The 12121-nt window shown below is 47.0% G+C and overlaps 2 long non-coding RNA genes across 3 annotated transcripts in view; one reads left to right on the forward strand and one right to left on the reverse strand.

Moving 5' to 3' along the window:
• Nucleotides 1-12121, forward strand: part of LOC309361024 — a 215087-nt gene that overhangs the window by 165329 nt on the left and 37637 nt on the right. The window lies entirely within an intron of this gene.
• LOC309361005 overlaps nt 1-12121 on the reverse strand; it is a 49748-nt gene that overhangs the window by 37109 nt on the left and 518 nt on the right. The window lies entirely within an intron of this gene.

Consider the following 12121-nt stretch of genomic DNA (forward strand, 5'->3'; position numbering starts at 1 on the left):
ATAAACAAGGTAGTAAAACCGGATTAAGCTTCCCGAAGAGGAGGAGGAGGGAGAAGCCACACAGACAGATGCTCGCACACCCGTTAATAAGATAAAACCACCAAGGCCAGATTATGGACTGAGGAAGCTAATATTCCTTCAGAAAAAAGGATTAGTAGGGGATCTCTGCAAATCTAATTTCGCAAGGTGGGGGGAACCACCAAGAAGTCCGGCAGTGAGAACAAAAGTCGCAGATTGCCAGCTACCCATCCTCCTTCCAGGAGCTTTTCCTCATAAACAACCAACAGCAGCTCAACAAGCCGAGCTGAGCAGAAGCAGATTGGTCATCCCTCGAGGAGAAGAGAAGGCCTTCATTCTTGGACTCATCTATCCATCCTCCGGCCCAACCCAGTGGGGGGGGGAACCTTCCCTAGGGAGCAAGGCCCTGGGGTAGGAAACGTCCCCAAGAGCAGGGTCTCCGGAGGAAGAGCTGGGCCCTGGGGTGGGGAGTGGCCTTCATTCTGCAGATGCCCACGCTGTTGCGAAGGGTGGGAGACATGTAAGCAGGATCGCAGGTGGGCTCAGGGAGCCTGACCACTCGGAGAGTCTGGAAGACCCTTCTGCAGGAAACCTGGCCAGAGGGGGATGCATGTGTCAGTATTGTGGCATGGGAGGAAGGAAGAGTGTTGCACCCACACATACATCTCCTTGAGAAAGCATGCCTGGTGCCCCTCCAGGGAGAGAGGCACACTGTGCCCATCAAAACAGAAGGCTGGGCTTGCATTCATTTGCTGATACACCAGACCTGGGATGGTTGGGGAGCGCAGATCCATGGAGAAACCCTCTCTTTGTCCCCCAGGGTTAGAATTGCCAAATGGCACCTTAAACTGAAGATGCAGTTGCCACAATGGAATGTCTAGGCACCTTTTTCCAATGGGGTATTATATTGTTGTTGTTGTTGTTTTCTATACTGCTTTATATTTTAAAGAAAACAACCTCAAAGCGGTTCACAACCCATTGATTAGAGCACCAAATAAAACAATCCAGAATAAAACAAATTCAAGCATCAAGGAGAGTATTTCAGGTCTAAGTGACATTTGGCATTCTCCATATTTACTTACCAACTTAATTTATAGAGCTGCCACATAGCAGAAGGACTCTAGGGAGGCAGTGGGTGTAGTGGTTAGAGTGTCGGATGAGGACCTGGGAGATCAGGGTTCGAATCCCCACTCCGTCTGGGTGACCTTAGAGTCAGTGATGGCCTCTTCACCTACCTCACAGGGTTGTTGTAGGAATTAATGGGGGGGGAACCATGCACTCCTTGTGATATAAATGCAAGGTACAAGCTCTTCTGCACATCTGCTTAAGAAAGCCAAAGGGGCAGGCAGAGGAAGATGCCAGTTGCCAACCTGGCAGCCAGAGATCTTCACAGGGTTGCAGTTGGACCCACACCAGGTGCAAACCACACATTTCTAGCTCTGCCTCAATGTAAAGTGCACAAGCAGGATTCGAGCATGAGAGCTGTCTACCCCCGGTCCCCGCTGGTCTCCAGAAACTTGGTATCCAGAAGCACTGCTCCCTCCAACCTGCTGTTTCTGCCTCCAGGTGCAAATGTCTTACCTGGATTTGGAAGGGAGCCCACAGGTACAAAGAGACACCACCTCTGGCATGCGCACCGCCCAGGCAAGCCTCTGCCTGCCCCTCCGGGAGCGAAGGGTGGCTGTGCATCTTCCGAAATAAGAACTCCTCCAGGCCAGCTTGCACAACAGGTGAGCCTGGCGGGACTCCCAGTTCACATGCTCAGGAATTCTGGAACAGGAGGGCCGCTGCAGCCACCTTCAGAAACAGCTCCTCCTCAATCTGAACTTGCAAAGGGTTTGTGGGCAGGAGAAAGATTGCAACAAGAACCTGTTGAAGTGTACACAACTCACAACAGCTCTGATGCGGAGGGGGTCAGGTTTCTGCATCACCACAACCACAAGCGAGGATCCAGGTCGCTATTTGAGGAGCAGGTGGGGCACCAGGTTGTAGAAGGAATGGCCGAAATAAATCCTCAAAGAATTCTCCACGCAATGGGCAAAACAAAGGAAAACTACTTCCAAACACCACGGTTTCATTAACATCAAAAATCACTCCTGCTATACTCACAGGCTAAATATCTGATTAAATATGATCTCTTCTTAAATATGCTCCTGCCACAGTGTCAATCAAGATGGTCCAGTGATTTCATTTAACTCTGTGACCTTCAGGGGACGGAATATCACACATTTTTTCAGAGACTGCAGGTGGCATGAAAAAGACCTAGCATTTGGTCACTGTTTTATTCACAAGCTTTCCTTACTGCCCTGTAATGAAGTTCTTTGGGCAGCTCAGCAAACAAACAAAACTATGGGGGAAACTACACAAAACACAAAAATCAAGAAATAAAATCAAAGCAGCATAGACTTTCAGCCGTCTGGCCCAAAAATGGCAGCTGGGCATTCCATTTTGGCGACATGGAGATTTTGGAAGCAGCCTGCCTTGTTTTGAGAGAGGGGATTCCTCCAGGGAGCAGGAAAACTCTTGCATGGTGGTAGGGCAGAGTGGGTTGGATTACTGCAAAACTTTATACATGGGGCTGCCTCTGGAGACAGTTCGTAAACTTCTGCTAGTGCAGAATTCAGTGGCCAGGCTGCTCACCAGGGCAAGACAGTTTGAGCATTTTGCACTGATACTTGCCTGACTGCCCTGGCTGCCCATTAGTTTCCAGGCCCAATTCAAAGTGCTGGTGTTGACCTATAAAGCCTTCAATGGCTCAAGGCCCCAATATCTCAAGGGTGACAAAATGAAAACAGGGCCTTTTCTGCAGTGGCATCTTGTCTGTGGGATGCTCTCCCCTGGGAGGTTTGCCTGGTACCTTCATTATACACCTTTAGGCGCCAGGCAAAAAAGGTTCCTCTTTAACCAGGCCTTTGGCTGATTGACACCCTTTTAAAATGTGTTGGGGAGGCAGGGGGTTATTGGGCTGTTGTTTTATTTTTATTTTGCATTTTGTGTTTTTATATTGTGGTTTTATGCTGCAAAGCGCCCTGAGACCAGCTGTATAAAATTCAAAAAAAGGGGGGGGCAGGAGGCACCATGGGAAGAAGCATCATTAAACAGATGTGGAGGAGCTTCCTAACGAACGTCTGTGAAGTTTTGTTTAAAATGCAGGAGGAGAAGTCTTAGCAGAAGATGCAAGGGAACAAGCCCCCCCAACCCAAAGAAAATCCCATTGACAGGGAAAGAGCTACGCCTCTGTAATGGACAGAATGCCCCCAAGGCTCCACCAGCCTCATCAGATGCTGAGCAGGAAGGAAGATGTGCCAGAGCAGAAAGGGCCTTTGTTCCCCCATAATGGGGGGGGGGAATTTGGACTCCCCCATCCGCATCCCCACCCCTTTCTCTCTCTGCTGCCCTCAGGAAGACCAGAGCAAGCTGGGTAACAACAAAGAATTTATTTCCACTGTCATTAAGCGTCAGTCATATCGCCAGGACAATTTTGCTTCAGGAGGGAAGGAGGGAGGAAGAAAGAAGTCGCAGAGGACAAGAAAGGAGGAAATGTTTTGGCCACCCAAGTTCCAAACCATTCCTCCTCATCGGTTACATAAATGGGAGATAACCCTAAACTGGGGGCCTGAGCTGCAATTTTTTGTGTGCAGGAAATTTTTAGTACAAAAAAAGTGGGGAGAACCATGATTGCCAGCGTTCCTGTCCCCCCCCAAAAAATCCCCTCCCATAAACATAATCAAGCAGTATATAGATGTTCATCAGTCATGGATGCTTTGGTTGAGATTCCTGCATTGCAGGGGGTTGGACTAGATGACCCTTGAGATACCTTCCAACTCTACAATTTTATGATTCTGTAAATTTTATGAAATAAACAACCTCATAATAATTAAATTCATTGAAAAAGAAATGGCACCTAGACATTCTGTTTGGTGTTAGAAACTCATACTGTATATAAAATCTATCTCGTTAAACCTAAGTTACAGTTGCCACAATAGAATGCCTAGGCACCATTTTTTACACTTTGAAGATGATGAGGACGATTCATTTCATTTCTATACCGCTCTGTATTTCAAAGAACAATTCTCAAAGGGGTTTGCAACACACTAGAACATCAAATAAAACAAACCAGAATGAAACAAACTCAAGCTTCAAGGGAAATGTTTTGGATCCTTCTCTAAGTGACATTTTGCTTTGCCCAGTCGCCAACCCGGCACCCAGGTATCTCCATGTGGTCGCAATTGGACGCACCAGTTGCAAAACATGCCAGGCTAATGTCTAATACTGATTCCATGGTGGCAACCCTAATCTAGGTTTAAGGTTTGCAACTGACTTATATATCTGTGCTTCTAACGCTGACAAGAAACCCAGGCTGAACAGGGAAGGAAGGAAGGCTCCATTTTCTGACTTGCACACCAATGGCCTTCTGCAGTTTGCTGCCTGCATTTCCAGCAGAGAAAGCCAGGAAGTTTTTCACAAGGAGACAATAAATTAGAAAGAAAGACGACTCCAACTTCCTGGCAGTTTTTCTCGCCCAGAACTACATAGAAAAATAATTCACGGCAGGTGAGACGTTTCTTGTGGAAACTGTGCCCAGAAGACCCTCCCAGGGGCTGTTTGATGCCCCTCAGCTGGGCCCCACCTCCAAGGACCCGATCTCCACCCTTGAGTTCCCCAAGTCAAAGCAACTGAACCCTGCGGGAGAGAGGACTTCTTTTTTCCAGCACTTCCAAGAACATATCTGAAGGGTGAAGTCATGGTTTTAAGCAGCTCCATTGATAATGAAAACAAGGCAGACCGATCTGGGCGGGAGAGAGGGGCATTGATGCAGGATGCAGACAACAACAACAACAACAACAAATTATTTATACCCCGCCCATCTGGCTGGGTTTCCCCAGCCACTCCGGGTGGCTCCCAACAGAATTAAAAGCACAATAAAACATCAGACATTAAAAACTTCCCTCAACAGGGCTACCTTCAGATGCCTCTGGGAAAAGCTTGTGCCCCTTTCAACCACTCAGCCCAGCTGACAGAAAGGCTTTCTCTCGGCTCCTGGCCTGTCCTCCTGATTCCAAGAATGAGTATGCAGGGGTCGGCTTTATCCCCAGTTACGACTGCCCTCCTCTCTCATTCTCCCACATTTCTTCGCTGAAAATAGGGACATCCCATTCCATAATGATAATTTTGCCATTTATACCCCACACATCTTACTGGGCTGCCCCAGCACTCTGGGCAGCTTTGAATATATATAAAAACATAATAAAACATTCACATTTAAAAAACTTCCCTATACAGAATCGCCTTCCGACAGCTTGGGGGTCAGATTACTCCATACCTTCCAACATTTCTCCAATGAAAACAGGGACATTCTAAGGAAAAGTGGGGTGTTCCAGGATCAAATCAGAAACCAGGATGGCTTCTCTAAATCAGGGACATCCCTAGAAAATAGGGACAGTTGGAGGGTCTGCTCTCTCCCCCTGCAACCTGTGTCCATGTTTGCTCTGCAAATAATAAATGGCATCTCTGCAGAGCCCTCCCCGGCCAGGGCGACCTCTGTGTTGATGCCATGGCTTTGGAATATTATTTATTATTAGTCTTATTTGTTTCCTTACTGAATTTCTAAACCTTCCTTCCTCAGAGCATGACAGGGCAGTTTACAATTTAAAGACACAAAAATAGATACCATAGTAACAGACAAAAACAATACCACCCCCTTATATATGTGTGTGACACAGAGAGAGAGAGAGTGTGTGAGTTTAAAAGGCCGTAAATGGTCCCATGAGCCAAAGGCTTGGGAGAAGAGAAATGCTTTTGGCCGGCGCCTAAGGATATGTAATGAAGGCACCAGGAGAGCCTCCTTGGGGAGAGCATACCACAAACAAATGCCCCGTTCCCATGTGCCCCCTCTGGACCTCTCATGGAGGAGGCACATGAAGAAGGGCCTCGGAAGATGATGATCTCAGTGTCTGTGTCGGTTTATACAGGGAGAGACGGTCCTTGAGCCTTTTAAGGCTTCAGAGGTCAAAAACAGCACTTTGAATTGGGCAGCCAGTGCAGTCGGAGCAGGATCAGTGTAATATGCTCAAACAGTCTTGTCCCGGTCAGCAACCTGGCTGCTGAATTCTGCAATGGCTGAAGTCTCCAAACTGTCTTCAGAGGTAGCCCGACGTATAACACATTGCAATAATCAAACCTTGAGGTTGCCAGGGCATAGACAGTAGACTATCCCAGTCCAGACAGGGGTGTAGCTGGGCCACCAGCCAGAGCTGAAGGTTTTCGGCACTCCGGGCCAGGATGGACCCCCAAGCAGTGCACTTGCAGAAAGGCTTCACTGGCCTCCAAGTGAGTCATGTGGCCGCCTTCCACCTAACTTCTCTCCCTCAAGGCCAATGGTGGAAGCTGCCTTCGGAGGTGGCATTCACTGGGAACCTCATCCAAACAGCCCCACATCACTCCCTGAATGACTTCCCAGGGCTGTCATGAAAACACAGGAAAGATGTGGCACTTGGTACAGAAATGTGCCAACTCTTTGCGTTGTACTTCTGCACAAGGGCAAATTTAAAGGCTGGCCTCTAGCCGGTTCTTGCTCCCTTGGAAGCTCCTGTCCTCCCAGCAACCACACTCAGTTGTCAATTACTTTTAACCCTAAGACAAACAAGTACAGCAAACTAAATATGACATAATAGGCATCACTGAAACCTGGTGGGATAAGTTCCACGATTGGAATATAATAATGGAGGGATACAATCTATTTCAGAGAAACAGACCAGACAAGAAAGGAGGAGGAGTGGCGTTATATGTCAGGGATGTGTATACCTGTGAAGAGATCCAAGATTTAGAACCTCAAAGCCAAAGTGAGAGCATTTGGGTCAAAATTAAGGGAGAGAAGAATAACAGGGACCTCATTGCGGGAGTTTACTATAGATCCCCAAGCCAAACGGAGGACATAGATGATGCCTTCCTGGAACAGATGGCCAAGCATGCAAAAGGAAGGGAGATAGTAGTAATGGGGGACTTCAATTACCCAGGTATTTGTTGGATGTCAAACTCAGCCAAGAGCATAAGGTCAAACAGATTCCTCACTGGCCTTGCAGACAACTTCATTGTCCAGAAAGTGGGAGAAGCAACAAGAGGAACAGCCATTTTAGATCTGGTCCTAACCAATGTTGATGACCTGGTTAGTGGGGTAGAAGTGGAAGGATCATTAGGCGTGAGTGATCATGCTCTTCTGAAGTTTACTATACAGCGGAAAGGAGCAGCCAAGCATACTAGGACTCAATTTCTTGACTTTAAGAAAGCCGACTTCATAAAACTTAGGGAAGTGCTGGGTGAGATCCCATGGACAGTAATACTAAAAGGAAAGGGAGTTCATGATGGCTGGGAGTTTGTTAAGAGGGAGATAGTAAAAGCACAACTTCAGGCAATACCAATGAGACGGAAACATGGAAGTTGCCTAAAGAAGCCAGGGTGGCTATCTAAAGAACTTTTAACTGAGTTAAGATTAAAAAAGGATGTGTACAAAAAATGGAAAAGGGGGGAAACCACCAAAGAGGAATTCAAACAAATAGCCAGCACGTGTAGACACAAAGTCAGAAAAGCTAAAGCATAGAATGAACTCAGGCTTGCTAGAGAGGTTAAAAGCAACAAAAAAAGGCTTTTATGGGTATGTTCGTAGCAAAAGGACACTGACAAACTGGAACGTGTCCAGAGGAGGGCAACCAAAATGGTCAAAGGCCTGGAAACGATGCCTTATGAGGAACGGCTAAGGGAGCTGGGCATGTTTAGCCTGGAGAAGAGGAGGTTAAGGGGTGATATGATAGCCATGTTCAAATATATAAAAGAATGTCACATGGAGGAGGGAGAAAGGTTGTTTTCTGCTGCTCCAGAGAAGCGGACACGGAGCAATGGATCCAAACTACAAGAAAGAAGATTCCACCTAAACATTAGGAAGATTCCTGACAGTAAGAGCTGTTTGACAGTGGAATTTGCTGCCAAGGAGTGTGGTGGAGTCTCCTTCTTTGGAGGTCTTTAAGCAGAGGCTTGACAACCATCTGTCAGGAGTGCTCTGATGGTGTTTCCTGCTTGGCAGGGGGTTGGACTCCATGGCCCTTGGGGTCTCTTCCAACTCTAGGATTCTATGATTCTAACTGCAAATCTGCACAAGGTCCAGGCAACTGACTTCCAGCAGCAAGTCTATTTGGCCCATTTAACTTCTTAAAAAGAGAAATCCTACCATGTGCCAAAGGGGGTGTCATTTCTTGCATCCCGAGAACAAGATCCTGGTTTCAAAACAAACCCCACTTCCTTAAAGCTGACTTTAAGGACACCTTCCCTTCCTCTTGTTACATCACAGAGGCAGTATTTCAGAAAACGTTTTGGAGCAGAAGGGCTCCACACCTCCTCAAAGGACAAACAGCGGATGTTACAAAAGGCAAGCGCTAAATTTAGGCCAACTTCCTTCTAAGAAACGAGTAACACTTGGAAATCACTGAAGTGATGCAGCCACAGGCAGGCAGGGTGGCATTTCACCAACTTGGGAACCTGAAAATAGTATAATAGTAATTTAGGAAAGTAATCGTAGGGGGAAAATAGTATAAAAGTAATTTAGGAAAGTAATCATAGGGAAAAAGTAGTATAAAAGTAATTTATCTGTAATCAGATAGAAATCCACTCTGGTGGTGCATTTCAGAGTCCCCCAGAAAGAGAACAAGAGGCAAAGGCGTGCAGATTTCCAACAAGTTGGGCGGTGCGGGACTGCAAGCATGCAGAGCTCTTTCCCAAACCTGGGGAACTGTTGGCTGCAACAATATCCAGACAGCACCAGGCCAGGGAAGGCTGCATTCGGCTGCTTTCAACCCCATGGATCCATCAGTGCCCTACTGTCGCTGCCAAGAGATGCTGCTGGTGACTGAAGCTGTGGCCAAACACAAACTCCTTTATTGCACGCACACATCTCCTCATCGAGGCCCAAACTCTGTTGACACAACTGTGAGCGCACAAACCACACAGATCCTGGAACCAATTCTGAACAAGAGAAAAGATTTCTTTCTCCAACAACCATCCGATGCAAATTATGCCTTCCATGGAAGCAGATGTAAAGAGGTGGTTTTTTTCTTAAAGAGCAAGTGTTGCCCACACAACTGGGCTAGGGTCAGTACACTCCATTCAGACAGAAGTTTCAACTGGCCTCCAATTTTCATGTTTCTCACCTCTGAAAGAGTACAACTTTCTTTCTGTGCTACTGAGTCTTCCTCTACTTCAGACTCCATCCACAGCAAAAAGAATAAGCCCGAATTTTCTAAAGGCCAGATATCGCACCGTTGCCTGAGCCATGGCATCACAGGCACATACAACACATATGCCATATTGTGGGATGCAGCAGATGAAGCATGCCTAGGCTGGCCCTTAAAATTAAATTACACCAACAGTACAGCTATGGAAACAGGGAGATGAGAAGAATATAAAGTTATCAATTTTTTAAAGCATTATATTGCACTGTAAACTGCTTCAAGTGACCAAGGGAGAAAAGCAAAGTATAAATCTTCTATGGAGATTTGACACAAAATAAACCAGTGGATGCAGTGACCTTAGAATTTACAGTTTCCTTCTGCATTAGACAAGCCAAACACCTGCATGTCTATTTATTGTTGCTTACTGAATTTATATCCTGCCCTTCCTCCCCTTGCTGCTTTGCAGAAATTTAACCAAAATAAAGCTTTTGCCATGCAGGTAAAATGCAGCTTTTTGCAGCAGCTTTCAGGGCTGGGAGTAGCCAAATCGCCCTTGGCTCCCCATGGGACTCCAGCACCCATTTCCCATCCTCATGGCGCCCATCCAGCATCAGCCCCTCAGCTCAGGAATGACAGCTCCAGCCCCCCTCCCTCTCCAAGCCCCACACAACCCCTCTGGCTCCATCATATCGCTTGCAAGCAAGCCAAGTCACGAGCAGACTGCACCCAGTGGAAATGAGTTGTTTGTCCAAATACTGTACTGTACTGGGTTCATTAATTAGAGGGCACCAGCCCTCAGGACCTTCCTGCATATCATTTCAAGGGGCTCATTTCTGGAAGAGCAATAACTGGTGTTGGGAATTCCCATTGTTCTAGGTGCATTTTTGCAACAGGGAATTTCATTAGAGCAAGCAGTTTCTGAGCACAGTATTGTGCCTAAGATTTCAGATTAAAACTGCAAAGTGAAAGGAAATGAGGACCTTTTTCTGCCTTCCCCCTTCTAGCTACTCCCTGAAGACTGGAGAAGAGACCCTCTTAAGAATATTAGGAGGGTGGGCAGGGGAAGGACTAGACCATGTGAAAAATGAACATAATAATTTAGCTGCAGTTCATTGATTTTCAGCTTTGTATTCTTATTATCAAAAAAGCGTGCCTAGAAATTCCGTTGTTGCACCCATAACAGAGGTTTAAGGTGCCCTTTAGCTGCTAGCTTTCATATCTCAGTTTCTAATGCTGGCAATGTGTGTTAACAGCAGCCCACTCTGCCAAACAGCCTTGCTTCACTTGGGATGTATCCCCAGCTAAACACTCCAGTGTACTTACAGGCCTAGTAAATCCAATGAACCCATGATTCAGTGCTAGAAATCTCCCAGTTGCCAGGCGTGTTTTGCTACTGGCACAGGTTCAGTTGCAACCATGCAGAAATCTCTGGATGCCAGACTGGCAACTGACATCTCCACCTGGCTGGTCCCTCCAGCTTTCCTAAGCAGGTCAGCAAAAGCGCTTGTTCACTGCCTTTATATCCCACCTTTTTCTCCAAGGAGTCCATGGGTGACCCCCCCCCCCGTTAATTCCTACAATGACCCTGTGAGGTAGATTAAGAGGCCATGACTGACGCCAAGGTCCCCCAGTGAGCTTCAGGACAGAGCTGGAATTTGAACCCTGATCTCCGAGGTCCTAGCTGACACTACTTCTTCTATGGGGCAGATCTATAAATTAAGTAGGTAAAACAGAAGTGGGAAAAGCAAATTGCTACTTAGAGAAGGATCTGGAATATTCCCCTTTTTTGGATTCTGGATTGTTTTATTTGATGTTCTAATGTGTTGTAAACTGCTTTTGAGGTTTCTTTCTTTAAAATATAAAGTGGTATAGAAATGAAATGAATAATAACAAAAAATAAATTTCACTTCTGAAACGTTTGACAACCGAGGCACTGCTTCTTGCACTCAAGCGGAAGCCACATCAGATGTTCAGGTTCCGAAAAGCGTTTGGAAACCGGAGCCTTTACTTCCAGGTTCGGGAGTCGAAACGTTAGAAAACGGAGCCGTTCGAGAACCGAGGTTTGACTGTATATGTGAGTTTCTAACACTGCCAGAAACTGGGGCCAAAAAGTGGTATATGAATAAATGAGACACAATAACAGAATCATGGAATTGTAGAGTTGGAAGTGGCCCTGAGAGCCATCTAGTCCCTGCAATGCATAGCTAACCCATACAGGAATCGAACCTGCAACCTTGGCATTATCGGCACCACACTCTAAGCAACTGAGCTAGACGGGTGTTGTTGGACTACAACCCTATCATCTCTGACCACTAGCTAGAGATGATGGGAGTAGGAGTCCAACAACACCTGGGGACCCAAAGTGGAGACAGGCTGCTGTAGAGTCCAGAAGCTGGCCAGACCCTCTCCGCTGGAATTCCTCAGTGACCCTCACCCATCAAGGCGCTCTGTGCATGCACAGGAACCACTTGCCCTTCTCAAGCACCTTCTGCAATGACTACTTACGTGTTCCAAGCCCCAACAGTCCCCCGCCCTCCCTGCAAGGTGCTTCCAGTCTGCTATCTAAATGGCAAGATACTCTTCCCCCCGCTGCCCCGCTGGGTCCCTTCTCACCAGAAGTGAGAAGCCAGATACCACAATGGAAAGCCCAACAACTCCCCAACGGCCCAGGCCCTGTTCTTCACCTCAGTGGCCAGGCAGGCGGAGCTCCAGCTACAGATCCCCACCCCACCAGTGAAACCTACACCTTCCCCCAAAAAAGCAGTGCACCTCACTTCTTGTGGCGGGGAGTTCCAGAAGCTCATGCTGTGCCTGCAATGTGGAGGAGGCTGCTGACTCCTTGCCCTCCTTTTGAGCACCCTTTTGGGATCAGCACAGAAGCCCCT

Source organism: Podarcis melisellensis (genome assembly GCF_964234715.1).
Source record: "Podarcis melisellensis genome assembly, chromosome: 18".
Taxonomy (NCBI): domain Eukaryota; kingdom Metazoa; phylum Chordata; class Lepidosauria; order Squamata; family Lacertidae; genus Podarcis; species Podarcis melisellensis.